Source organism: Bombus vancouverensis, chromosome 6, assembly GCF_051014615.1.
Source record: "Bombus vancouverensis nearcticus chromosome 6, iyBomVanc1_principal, whole genome shotgun sequence".
Lineage (NCBI taxonomy): Eukaryota > Metazoa > Arthropoda > Insecta > Hymenoptera > Apidae > Bombus > Bombus vancouverensis.
Window position 1 is genome coordinate 12682625 of NC_134916.1, and position 12866 is coordinate 12695490.

Sequence of the window (12866 nt, forward strand, 5' to 3'; positions counted from 1 at the left end):
ATCGAGATCGACTGATAACCTTGTTGTTATCAGGAAATTGACGACCATCGACGAAAAGATAAAAAACAACCGATCGAAACGTGCCATACTCGTGATAAGAATAGAACGTTCTAAGCTTTTAGATACGTTAAACTTTGATAAAAAGACAAGTTACAAAATTAGATTAGCGACTTCGCTAATTTTCGTAACAGAAAATTTCGTAAAGTTCTCGCGTTCGAAGTTTCGGCTCTCAGGAAGGATTATCGTGACCAGCGAACCGTACTACTCTGGCCAGCTCCTTCCAGCAGTCTCTTTTTGCTTCGTTTCATAATGAATTTTACCGCTAATTGACCTTCGCAGATGGCGTTCAATCGGTCGAGCAACCGCGAGCATGATTCAGGTTCGACTCCGATCCGACACAACGGATCGTTCGCTCTAAGAACAGGACAATAAATTGCACGAAAGTTCGAGCTAACGCGAGTACGTCGACCTCTGCAACGATCGATGGTGTATCTCCAGGCTATGTACTTAAAGGTGCACGCACACCGATCGTAGCTTTCGCTACAACGCGATCGATCGCCTCGTAGACTCCGGTGAATCTCCCGACCCATTGTGAGATTGCCAAACCGCTTGATAGTTGCTGGAACGTTTCTCCGATCTTGTTTCACTATCTTTCAAAACAACGCGTGGGTTCGGACCAACGATTTATCGACGTAATCGGAGTACTTGGTGAAACGTTTATTCAGAAGAAATTTTATTCTCGATGTTTCTAAAGGCCTACGTATGGCAAGTAGATTTTTACCAGGAAGTTGCTCACACTCGTTCGACCTAGTAGATTTATCGGAAGCTTTCGCGATAGCAGCGGATCCCAGCTATTGCATCGACTCACAGTGTGCTGACGTTCTGTAAACATCGCGGCACGACGCTGAAGAGGACTGACACGTTGAAACTGGCGAACGAACGAAACTCGAGCCGGAACACGTGGAGAATATGCTATACGTGGAAAACGTCCTGTGTGTGTAGATTTATCGTAAACGAGTATTACTTCGAATATCTGAAAACAATTTGCTCCAAACGAATACCCCAGTGTCCTTGCAAGGAAATTAAAATAAGAAGTTTCACCTACGCTACACCTTCGAATCGGAAGTGGAAGGATCTGGTACAAAAGCGTTGAACCGCGGAGGATCGATAAGCTGTGCAAATTTTCAGGCAAGAAACGAATCGCTCGAAAGCACCGACTCGACTAGGCCGACGATCATTTTCTCTGCTTGTTTTCTGGTCGCCTGTTCCGTGCATACATGCACGCCGCGCAAATTATAGAGGCTACCCTTCCACGTGTATTAACGCGGCAACCATTAGGACGCGGTCGGAACTTCTCGATCGATCCACCTAAAATTGCGCGAGAACATCGGCAAGAAAGGAAAGCCGGGGGAACGTGGCTAAATGGGAAGTCGTAATTGCGTACGCTGGATAATTCTGGGATGCGTGGTCGTAAACTCGATCGATTGGGCGCCATATCGACGTTTCCTGCCGACTAAATTCGTAATAGGAATAATATTCGACTTCTGAGAAATAATCCATCAACAGTGAAAATCAGTCGCGTATAATTTTTTGTAAATGGATATTATAATAACAATGGAGTGAAATTGAAGAGTGTTTACGTTTGTGAGAGCCTCGAGTGACCGACAAACGGAAACCACGCGAGATATTAGAAGTCCGGCTATGTGATTACGAGTCACCAACGATCAAACTATCAAATTACCTTGGGAAAGGCTATTCCACTAATGTTCCATATATACAGTAGGTCATTAAAGTATTTAAACACTTATGGAAAGTTTTCCTTAATATACTACGTTTGTTAAAGAAATGATTACAACATTGAAATACAACTGTGACGATCACACCGGTAGAGTTTAAAACAAATTCGAGAATGTACATAGAAGGTACACGATATTTTAACGCGTTCAGTCACTTTTAGCACATTTAGCAATTATATACTTAAGGGAACTGTTCGTACGACATATACGATACGGTTTTATTAGATATATCATTGTAATAAACGTCTTGTAACTTTCATATACAGATCTACGTTGGCTCTAAATTCTACCACTATAATCACGATAATCGTGTGTCATTTCGATGCTAATGAAATTTCACGAAAGATTTACATAATACGCATAACGTATTTATAAAACTTTGTTACGGTAATAATTCGAATATTTTTCACAGTGGCTCTACGTATTTACAGGAATCGCGATCTTAATTGTTGACTATGTAGCGAACGAGTTTATACAAATATCTCTCGATTTAGCTATCAATTCTCTTATGTGATCCGAACCCGGTTCAAAATTACAACCAATCAAAAAATGGAGCAACTTATGGGATTACACGAGAAACTACAGATGTTTAATTTCCAATAACTATTGCAACGTTCAGGAAAGAGGAGCTTATCGAAATATCCAGGACATCGAATAACGAGCAACTCGGAAAATCAATATTAACAGTTGCTTCACGGAACGCCATGGATGCGTCAGTGATATCGATACGCGATTCCCAGAGTCGGAAATCACAGTTGTTAAACGCATTCGTGCAATAAGTTTGTCGAGTTGTATGCAGATACGTATGCATGTGCACGGTTCACGTTAACTGGCGTTTGCATTTTTCACGCGGCACCTTGGAACGAAATCTTCCGATTGAAACGAGTTTCATCATACGATCATGTTCAAGAGACTCGTTATTACCCTCCACGGGATAACGCGCCGTTTTGCAGTCGGAAAAAAGAGAGAAAGTATCGTAACTTTAGATGGGCGAGGGAAAAAAGCATCGCGACTCTACATCGATACAAAATCGTTCGAGTTGTTACCTGTTTGATAAACTTTCCTCGATATTCCCTATTTTTCATTGACTTTTTTGTTTTTCTCTTTCTTTTTTTTTTACGTGACGCTTATCGCGATTATTTTATTCCGGGCACCGGTTGTGCTATGTTTTTCTTTTTTTTTTCTTTTTCAGGAATTTTAGAAGATAAAATGTATTATTCAGGTGTCGTACAATAGCACGGCGGAATTAATGTTTTATTTATTAATTGAAACATGCGATGCGTCAGTGTAAATGAAAAAGCTCGAAAGCAAGACAAAGAACCGGGCGGCTGGTCATTTTCACAAGCAATAAAACCGTTGCCCATTAACGTCAAAGGGGAGGATGCAATTCGTATTTTTATCTACCTCCGTGACTCGGTATGCGTTATCGTTATCTGTAATAAGACAACGAAGAAACTGTCTGCACGAGCGATGCGAGCGAGCTAGCTTTCAAGGCTGCACTTCTGCAGGATGCAGAATCGAGGTACAAAAAACAGGGTGAAAAAAGATAGACGATGAAACGTTGCGCAGTACGTTTATCCCTGCAGGCCCCGCGTTCCATCTATACGAGCCAGACACAGCAACAGGAAGCATCGATCTTTCGAATAGAACGTCTGACAATCTGGTAGACGATCGACGAAGGCGACTTTTGCAAAGTGTCATCTAGTTCCGATACTGAAAATTCTCCTGAAAAATTGAACGCCATTCGCTTGAATAATTCAGCTTTAAACAGATAACGAATATTTCCATTTAAAGTAAACGACAGAATACACGTCGATTTGGGTAACGCAGCGGTTTATTTCAGATCGCTGATGTCATTCTTATTATAAGCAAATGCTTACAAAACGTTGCAAAGGTGAGAGCCTCGTTTGGTCTTGAAACGTCCAAGAAACGGTCGCATATTCATCAGCCAGTGTTTCATAGAATGCAACGGTAGCGCGTCCAATACGTAAAACAAAGACGCGTACGAATTGAATGTCTTGTATAATCTGACACGTTTAAAAACCGATGAAAAAGCGGAAGATCTGCAGAATCGTCGTGTATATATATACATCGATATATATCGATTGCTTTTAAGCAAAAAAAAAACGACTGATCATCGAGCGCTTACTTACGTTGATTTATTCCTTTCGTAGAGGAGGTACGCGCCGCGCGTTTCAAAAACTAAATTAAACACGCGAACCTGCATTTTCAAAGGGAGTCGCGCACGATCGCCATAGAAAGGCCGTTTAATTACTTGTCAAGGGGCAAAATGATGCATCGCGGCCGAAACACAGGATATACATAAATTTCGTGGTGAACGGATCGCCAGGCTTGGCCCGGCAACAAATTTCATTATCGCGGAAAATATTGCCCCGTGGCCCGATTCGATCCTCTAAATAATTTCGATCCCGCTAATGCGGCCTGGACGTTGGTAGCCTTCGATGGAAAATCGCTACGAGCGTAATTTGATTTGCATACTACGTCCCTGGCCGATCGGATCGTTCCAACCTAGCTCGTTTCTGTCGTGCTTTTTTATTCATCGCGCTCGTCGTTTGTGATAAACGTACTTGACTTTAGAATTCTCGCTATCCAAGCGTCTTAGAAACGTTAATCATCTCTGGTGACTGTAGTGTCACAAGTAGAGCTACACACACACGACTCGTATTTAAATGAAACGACGCGTTTCGAACGAGACACCACGGAACTTTCCGATCGACCGTGACGGGTACGCGCGGCCTCGCAACACCCAAGAGACGCTCTCTTTTCACCCATGTCTCTCTCTCGACTCACCTCGGGCGTTTTTATTTTTGGCCGATCAAAGAGGAGCGGACGCGTACACGCGCAAAGTAACTCGAACGTCGCAGAGAATAGCTCGTTCATGATGACGGCGAGAGTACATAGAACGGGTGTTCCCATGCGGTACACGTTCGCCAGCAGAGCAACGTTCCACGGGATATAGGGTTCCGCGAGGAAAATATGCGGCCATTCATCTGCCGGGAATGACAATGAACGGATAGAATCGCGTCCACGCGTTTCCAGCCAACTAATCGACTTCGTTTACCTTGCTCCATTACGCTGGCAGAAAAATCTCTTGCACCGCCGAGATAATGTGCACCGCCTTTCGCGTATCTTGCCGCTTACGTAAGATTTTGGAGCGCGTTCGTACGACGTTTTTCTCGCCCACGGGACATTACTCAAGCATCGTGTAAAGTGGAAAACCAAGTTGAATCGATTAAGCAGACTGGCGTCAAACTCGAGACGCGGAAAACGAAACTCAAGTATGTGTAAATGGGTGATGGCAAATGACCTGATGTCATGCTGCCTAGGCCTTGAAACTTGAAACGAATGCTGTGTAAGGGTCTTGCTCGGAGTGGGGAAAGCGATAATGCTTTCTGGTAAGCCGAAGCATCGCAACAACGCGACACTTGGCCTGAAACCTCGGTCAAGAATAGATTCTTTAGAAACTTGTATTATATATTCCGAAGAATCTTCTACTTTGTAAACAGCAGATACGTAGATATCGTTCGTCCATGCAGAAGAACCAATTTTACGTTGTACACCACGCGGTATACTCTTTGAAACTGCAAGTCGACGTATAAGCTACGTTTGAATGTCGCGAACACTACGTTGTTGTAAAATGGGCTGGGTTTAAGATAATAACATGGTCGCTTAAGCTGGTGAATTTCAAAGTTGGCGTGCAGCTACCTTTGTACCCCGCTATCAAGCTGACGTAAGATTTGTTTGTAGACCTTTAGATAAAAGCGCGTTCGACTCTGAAGGTGATTCCTTCTGTTTCGACGATCGAAAAGCTGCTCGCGAGCCTGCTATCTCGCGTGATTCACGATCGGCGGGCTATTTTCTGCACGAAGGCCATATCCACGCGCTCGAATCGCGTTTTGGAGCGCTCGACGAACGCGATACTCCGTGTTCGACACATTTAACAAAATAATATAATACGTAGAAACGGGAATCTCTCGCGCAATGTCTGTTTATTTTACTCTAGTCGAATTCTGCTATACGAATTTCATTTTATGCGACGATGCATCGTACACGAATTCCAACCAGATAAAGAATCGCGAATGTTTACACGTTCGCTGCTCTAAACACGATTGAAGCGCGGTTTTCTACAATCCCAAACGCTTCGTTCCATCCAACGCTATTCGAAAAATGTCCGTTGTATTTTGTATCACGGCCATACGTGTTCGCAAACGAATCGACGAAACTTTTCTTTCGAAAGTCCACATACCAATAGTATACCGTGTCACCGATTACGCTTCGTGTTTAAAGCTGCGCAGTACAATGTCGTCGAAAATATCACGATATTTCGTTACGTCTAATTACTTATTTTCATATGGATAACTTCTTAATTTAGGTATAAGTGTTTCTAATTTATCAATAGTTATTCGTGGACAGCACGCTCGACATAGTTACGACTGCTCTCCCCACCTTGAGGCCAACCAGGCGACCTTTGTTACATTTTTAAATTCCTCTGGAAACAGTCATCGGATTAGGCGACGATCAGTGATAACAATGACCTCGTTTAAAAATACGAGTCAGAAAGTATAGGAACAACGGCGAAATAGAACGCGCGAGATTCAAACCGGAAACGCACATGTTTCGGCCACGCGGATTCTGAAAAATCGATATCTCGTCGTAGAACCGGTGGCGTTGCGTGCATCCTTAAAGCAGAGCCAAGACTAAAACTGGTAACACTCTGTGCTACCTGGCTCGACCAGGTCAAATACGACCAATGGGACGAGTCACGCATACAAGTGTACCAAAGTATCATACGCGAAGCTAACACAGAGCAGTTTTACCTGGTCGTGTTGGGCGATGGCTGGAGTAACTGGTTTCGAGGTTTCACCAAATTTTAAATTCCACGAAAACACCTAACACGCGAATGAAAACATAAACACTCGTAACATCGTAGGGCGACGTAACAATCAGTGTGCCCTACGCTCGAATACGTCGTTTTTGGGAATAAAAAGGGGGCAGGAGGGATTTGTTGACGAAATTTTACGAGATTCGTACGGGAAAAAACTTTCTTCTACAAAGAGACGACGTTTGAGCAAAATCTAGACAACGCAGACTTCGATTTTCGACATCTGACAGATCTTTTACACAGCGAATCGACACAGCGAGTATTGCGGAGAAATAAGAGGCTCGTGTTTTCAACGAAGAGAGAAGCATGTTTCTGGAAGCTACTAGAGAGAACGCCTAATTTTGTCACCAATGTTGAGTACCGCTATACTGACCAAAGTGTCGTATGTGCTATGTCTGAATAAACAACGCTATAAGAAAAGGCTGATATTCCAATGAAATTTGAATCAAATCACGCGTTGTACACTGTTTTCGGACGAAAATTCTAAGAGGGAAGAGATGTCTCGAAGAGACCGATAAGATCAACGTTTAACGAAATGGAGTCTCGGTTGCATTTAAAAGACGGGAATGCCGAGAATTCGTTAACAGGAGTAACGCGTTGCTTAGCAACTGGAAAAGAAGGAAAGCGGTAGATGTTGATACGGAGCAACGTGCAGAAAATACGCGGAAATACTTTTGTATGTGGCGCGTGTTCCGGTTGGTGGAAATCGCGATCCAGCCCCTATATATCTCCATCGATTTACCTTTAATCCTCGTACACTGCGAGTCAGCGTGTTTTATCGACGATGGCCACAACGTTTCGACACTTTCTGTCGTGTTACCAAACGACGAAACGATCCACTCCGGTTTCTGGCTGTGGGACGTGTTTGTAAACGAACTGGAGTGACACTGCGGCAACTGACTCGCTTATAGAAACGACGTTCGACACGTTGCGGACAGAAGGCCGTTTTACACTGACCCCCTGCCACTGGAACTTCTACGTATAACCATCGTCTACGTCCTGCCACACTGCCACGGTTGCCATGTTGCGTTCTTGCCTATGTGTGCGTTGCCTATAGTCTGCTCACCGCCGGTGTGCATGCCATCGCAAGTGTCAGGTTCTGCCACGAAACCGTGCACACCGAAACGCGTGGAACACAACAAAGAACATTACATTTTCTTCTCTTTGTACGTTCAACGTGATTTCCTATACGGTTAAGGATTTTCGTGAGCGAAAAAGTGAAAGACAATGATCGATTGCCGTGAATCCGGAACGATCGAACGAGATCCATGCGATTTAACTCTGCACGCGATGAATCGAGTGGAAAATCTTGGAAAAGAATCGCTGATTCATCGGAAAATGTTTGAAAATATGTAGATCGATAGAAGGGATTGTGACGCGATGCAAATGGACGCGAGTGCTATTTTAAACCATGATACGATTTCTATATAAAAATGACAAATGTTTTCGACACGTTACATAAGGAACTGATAAGTCGACGGTTTGCGGTAAGCAAAGAAACGGTCGTTGAGACTCAAGAATAGCGAGCTAATCTTTGCAGAAAAGAAGTAATCAACGAAGGAGGAAAACGCAGACCGCGTTGTAAAACCAAGGAGATTGATGGGAGTCGAGTAGTATCTTCCGACTGACAATAAAATTTCCACGAGTTTAATTACGTAATTCGGATTTCAATTATTCGCTAATAAGTAACCGCGATAATTCACTGATTACTAGTGTTCGCAGCTGACTAAACAATTTTCACAAACGGCGAACTAATGAATGGGGGAGTAAAGTAATAACGCCACGTGGTTTATCGCGAAATAAATTCGGCCAGCGACTAACACGGTAACCCCGCTACAACGATTGCCTATTACAGGAAAAAGGGATTTCGTCGAAAATCCAGTGTAACGTGATAAAAGGCGAATCGAATTTGGTTGTTTACGATTTCCATTTACGTTCAATTAGATAACAATATTGACGTCACAGGGCTGCACTGAAAACTCCACGATTCGGATGATCATCGAGGCATTAGCAAAAGTGTTGTTTGAAATGGAGTTATCGCGTTTCTCGCTAGAAACACGTAATCGTTTCAAGATCGTCGTGAACGATGGCTCTCAAGGTTGATTGCTTTTCCAGAGAATCGTTCGTTCGTAGCGTGTAAAATAAATTACGAGACGGACAAATCTATTCGATCCACGACTCATGGTAATATTTTTTGCAAATCAATTTACATCACTGACCGAGGATGCTAAGGAACTCAATGACCAAGAAAGTCTCGTATTATCTTTAATCAGCACGAACCATACTTACGTAAAATTCTCGAGCCTCGGATGACTGCTTACGTAACTACCGCTAATTTGTTTTTCGATCGTATCTACGAGTTTGATACGAGTAAGAAGCCGTGACACAATGTCTTTCAAAATTCTGCAGCTATAACGATCACATCCACCATTGTTTGCTCGTATAACACCGGTTGCCGGAATCGATCGGCCGTGAATCATCGAGTCACGAGGGTTGAACGCTAAAAGGCACGCGTTTCCATCCGAAAAACCGTCGATTCTACCTCGGGACCGCGCAATACGCGTCACGTTAGCACCGGCTCGTAATTAAATTTCAATGGCCGTATATTTTGTGCGTTACAGCCGCAGCTTGTACGCGCGGATACGCCGCGAAAAATTTTACTGCTGTGCGAGCAGATTCTAGATAACAACGCGAACGAATATGAAAAAAAGAAACAGGGAAAAGGGACAACGTGAAAAAAGGATAGGAAAATCGGAGGGCAGTGGAAAAAATATCGTTAATTCGACCGGTATTAACGCGTTGAAATATTCAACGGCATTGAAAGCCATGGAGTATGACGAAACGAAATTCACGCGACGTTTCATGCATTTTGCAAACGCGAACCATCGTATACTGTCCCCGTAATTTATCCGTTGTTACGGTTATTCACTCGCGGTCAGGATCACAGAACGACGGAGTCCTCTATGAATAAGTCACGCCTTCGTTCGTTACCGGTACACTTTTGCCTTCTCGATTCGGTAACTCGACCGATCACTTAACCCACTTGCCTGGCATACATTTCACTAAAGTTTATCTGTGCGATAAGGCGAATCACCGATGAAACGGATTACTCGGGCCCACGAATTTCGTTATCAAAATCTGTTAGACGTAAAAAGTCAAAGTTTAACGTAAAAAATTTATATTAATATCATACGCTTCTCGTCTAAGGATAAAGAAATTGAGGTTTATAACGATATAATATATGTAAAATTAATATCACACATAACACGAAATTACAAATACGAATAAATCTCTTATCCATTCGTTTGACCTTGTACAATCCGTAAAAATGAAACGTCTGAATAATTTAATATTTAATACTATAGGATTTATTTATTCAGAAATATTAGAAATTAGGATTTCCAATGATTTCTATCCTATATGATAGGTTTATTGATAGTCGAATCTATTTACAATGGATTAAACAGGAAACGATGTTTATTTAACGTAAACTAAATACGGTAATGTGCTATAACTGAAACAACTAAATGGATAATTCACAACTCACAACTAATAGTTTATAACTCACAACTAATAGTTTACAATTCACAACTAATAGTTTACAATTCACAACTAATAGTTTACAACTCACAACTAATAGTTTACAACTCACGATAACTCGGCAACTCAACTCTCGACTCCTCACAACTCGGCTCTTAGTTAACGACTCCTTACAACTCGACTCTCAACTTACGACTGCCTGTTAATTCGTCCTTCTCCTTTAAATATCCCTTTGTCTTCTCTCATAGCCCCACCACGTACGTGTTCCATAATATCAACAACGTTGTTTATGATTCGCCCTATGTTTCTTAGGTAATCTGTCCACGATACTGCAATACTTTCATCGAAACGATTTAAGAAAAAATTGAATTAAACCCTGTAGCTTTGTAGCGACGGTCCACCATAATAAATGAATCTCGTATTCCCAATTACTTTTTTATCCTTCCACCCAAGTGATCTAGAACTACCCCCACCTCGTCATCTAGAATTAGATTGGTGCGTGTGAAATTTCTGTGCATTCTGTTTTGTAGATAATATGTTTTAGAGTTATAAGACATTTCATATGTGTTGGAATACAACGATATTAATCGCATACAGATGAGGTGATTGATCGAACGGATTCTTCCCTTCCTTGTCCAGCGATATCCCCACTAGCGTGCGTTCGTGAGATGTACCGCGGCGGCTAACACGTGCATGCTCTTTTGAGAATTCGGCGGAAGAAGCGTAAGGATATGGATGGAACATTGGGCACGTCGAGAAGCTACTAGAAGGTTCCGTGGCACATGTGACGCCACACAGATATCTACTCAGGTCACGCTCTTTACTGCATGGGGTTCAAAACCTTTTCAAGGGCCATGGGTAACTAAGTCAGTGAGTCTGAGAATAGCTAGTCAACTGTCTACATTCCACAACACTCACTTATATTTCCTGTAATAATTGTTTAATAAATATCCCAAATAATATTATTTCAACACAAACATTGTGTCTTCCACAGATTATTAATCTTAATTCCGAGATTAAATTCTAACAATATGCTCCAATTTAATGATATTCAAAGATCCATGCAATTTGTAACAAACGAGACGAACATGTTCCAATTACACGAAGTAATGGCACCGGGTCTAATGAAAAAGATGGAAGCAATTCGTGGCAACGAGACGCCTTCCACGTCTCTAAATTCGCGCGTAACGAAGAGCAGCAACGCTTGGCCGATGAATCGAAGCTACGTTCCGCATTCGAAACGAGATCACGACGTCCCATGCAAATGGGCAAAGATTTGTCAGGCATCGACGGCATAATCTGCCGGGCCTATTTTCAATTACCAAAATCTCGGATGATTCTATCGTCGTGAGAAACAGCGTCATACGTGTCCCTGAATCTCGAGAGATCTTCCCTGCGGCACCTGGGTAATTTACATACGATTAATCTTGATCACTGCTGCCATCCTCAGAGACCTGTCTTCGTCGGCGTAACGACGGGAAGCAGGTTAAACGGAGAATACCTAGCGGAGATACATGATCGATCGTTACGTTCGTGTATTCGAGTTGCCGCAGGACGAATTCTCGCTGAAACGAGAATCGATTTGATTAGATACATCCTTTCGGTTCTAAGCAGCAAGCAATATATTCAACTTGAGTCCGGAAGATCGACGCCTGCGAGGCTTCCTGCGAACGACGACCTATTTTTCGCCAACCGATATCCACATGGTGTTCTTTATCCTTGGAAGACTTAAAGGAGACGTGGACAAAAAAATTTCGTTTCATCGCCAATTGAAAACACGATGGAAATTCTAGAAGAATAGAATGGAATTAGCAAAAATAAAATTGCCAAAATTATTGCGAGTAATAGATGGAAAAGATAGCAATGTAACCGGTTAAGTCAAAGCGCGTACAATGGCAAACAATTGATAGATTCGAGCACGTTTGCGCGGAATTACCACTTGCGGCTTTGGCAAGGATACGTAGTCGATGAAATTAGACGCAGTTCTCTATCAGTGCAAAGTGAAGACATTGGCAAGCCGAAAGCGGATTAAACTGGTTTTCACGAATACTGCGTTTCCTACCGAAGTTCAATATGCGATGTGCCACGATCGGATTCACAAAGAAGCGACTTGCCAAGTCACGCCTTTCTGACGCCGGTACAGCACCGAATCGATTAAAATTAATCGTTCATTATATCGGAGTCAGCCCAATTAGACTGCGGCTTCGAAATTGAATTAAATGCCAAGCCATTTCCTCTCTCTCTCTCTCCCCCTCTCTCTCTCTCTATCTATCTATCTGTTCTCCCTTTCTGTTACCCTCTATTCGGTGATGGATCGTTATGCCTACGTGTGAGGCTCACCTCGAGACATATTCGGTGGATTAATCTAATTAGACAATCCTCTCCATCAGTTGGTGCAAGGGTGGAGCAAGGAAACTGATTGAATTGCTGCAGTTCGCGACCTGCACTCCTCAAGGAATCGACGATGCTGCACAATATTCGATCAGACGCGATCACGTTCCACTAAGACGTGTTCTAATCAAGCAAAGCGGTTTATGTCAATCGGCTTTCATCGTTAGTTTCTTGGCATGCACCCTCGTTCTGATTAGAACACGGATTCTATGGATCATCGTTGACATAAGATCTCT

At 42.7% G+C, this 12866-nt stretch overlaps 1 protein-coding gene across 2 annotated transcripts in view; it reads right to left on the reverse strand.

Moving 5' to 3' along the window:
* The window catches only part of Mdr49 (Multi drug resistance 49), a 74536-nt gene extending 66876 nt beyond the window's left edge, over window positions 1-7660 (reverse strand). For both annotated transcript variants that reach the window (XM_033332083.2, XM_033332080.2), the window contains exon 1: window positions 7442-7660. The gene's annotated coding sequence lies outside the window, so the exon portion shown is untranslated. The remainder of the gene's footprint in view (window positions 1-7441) is intronic.
* Window positions 7661-12866: the final 5206 nt, after the last annotated feature.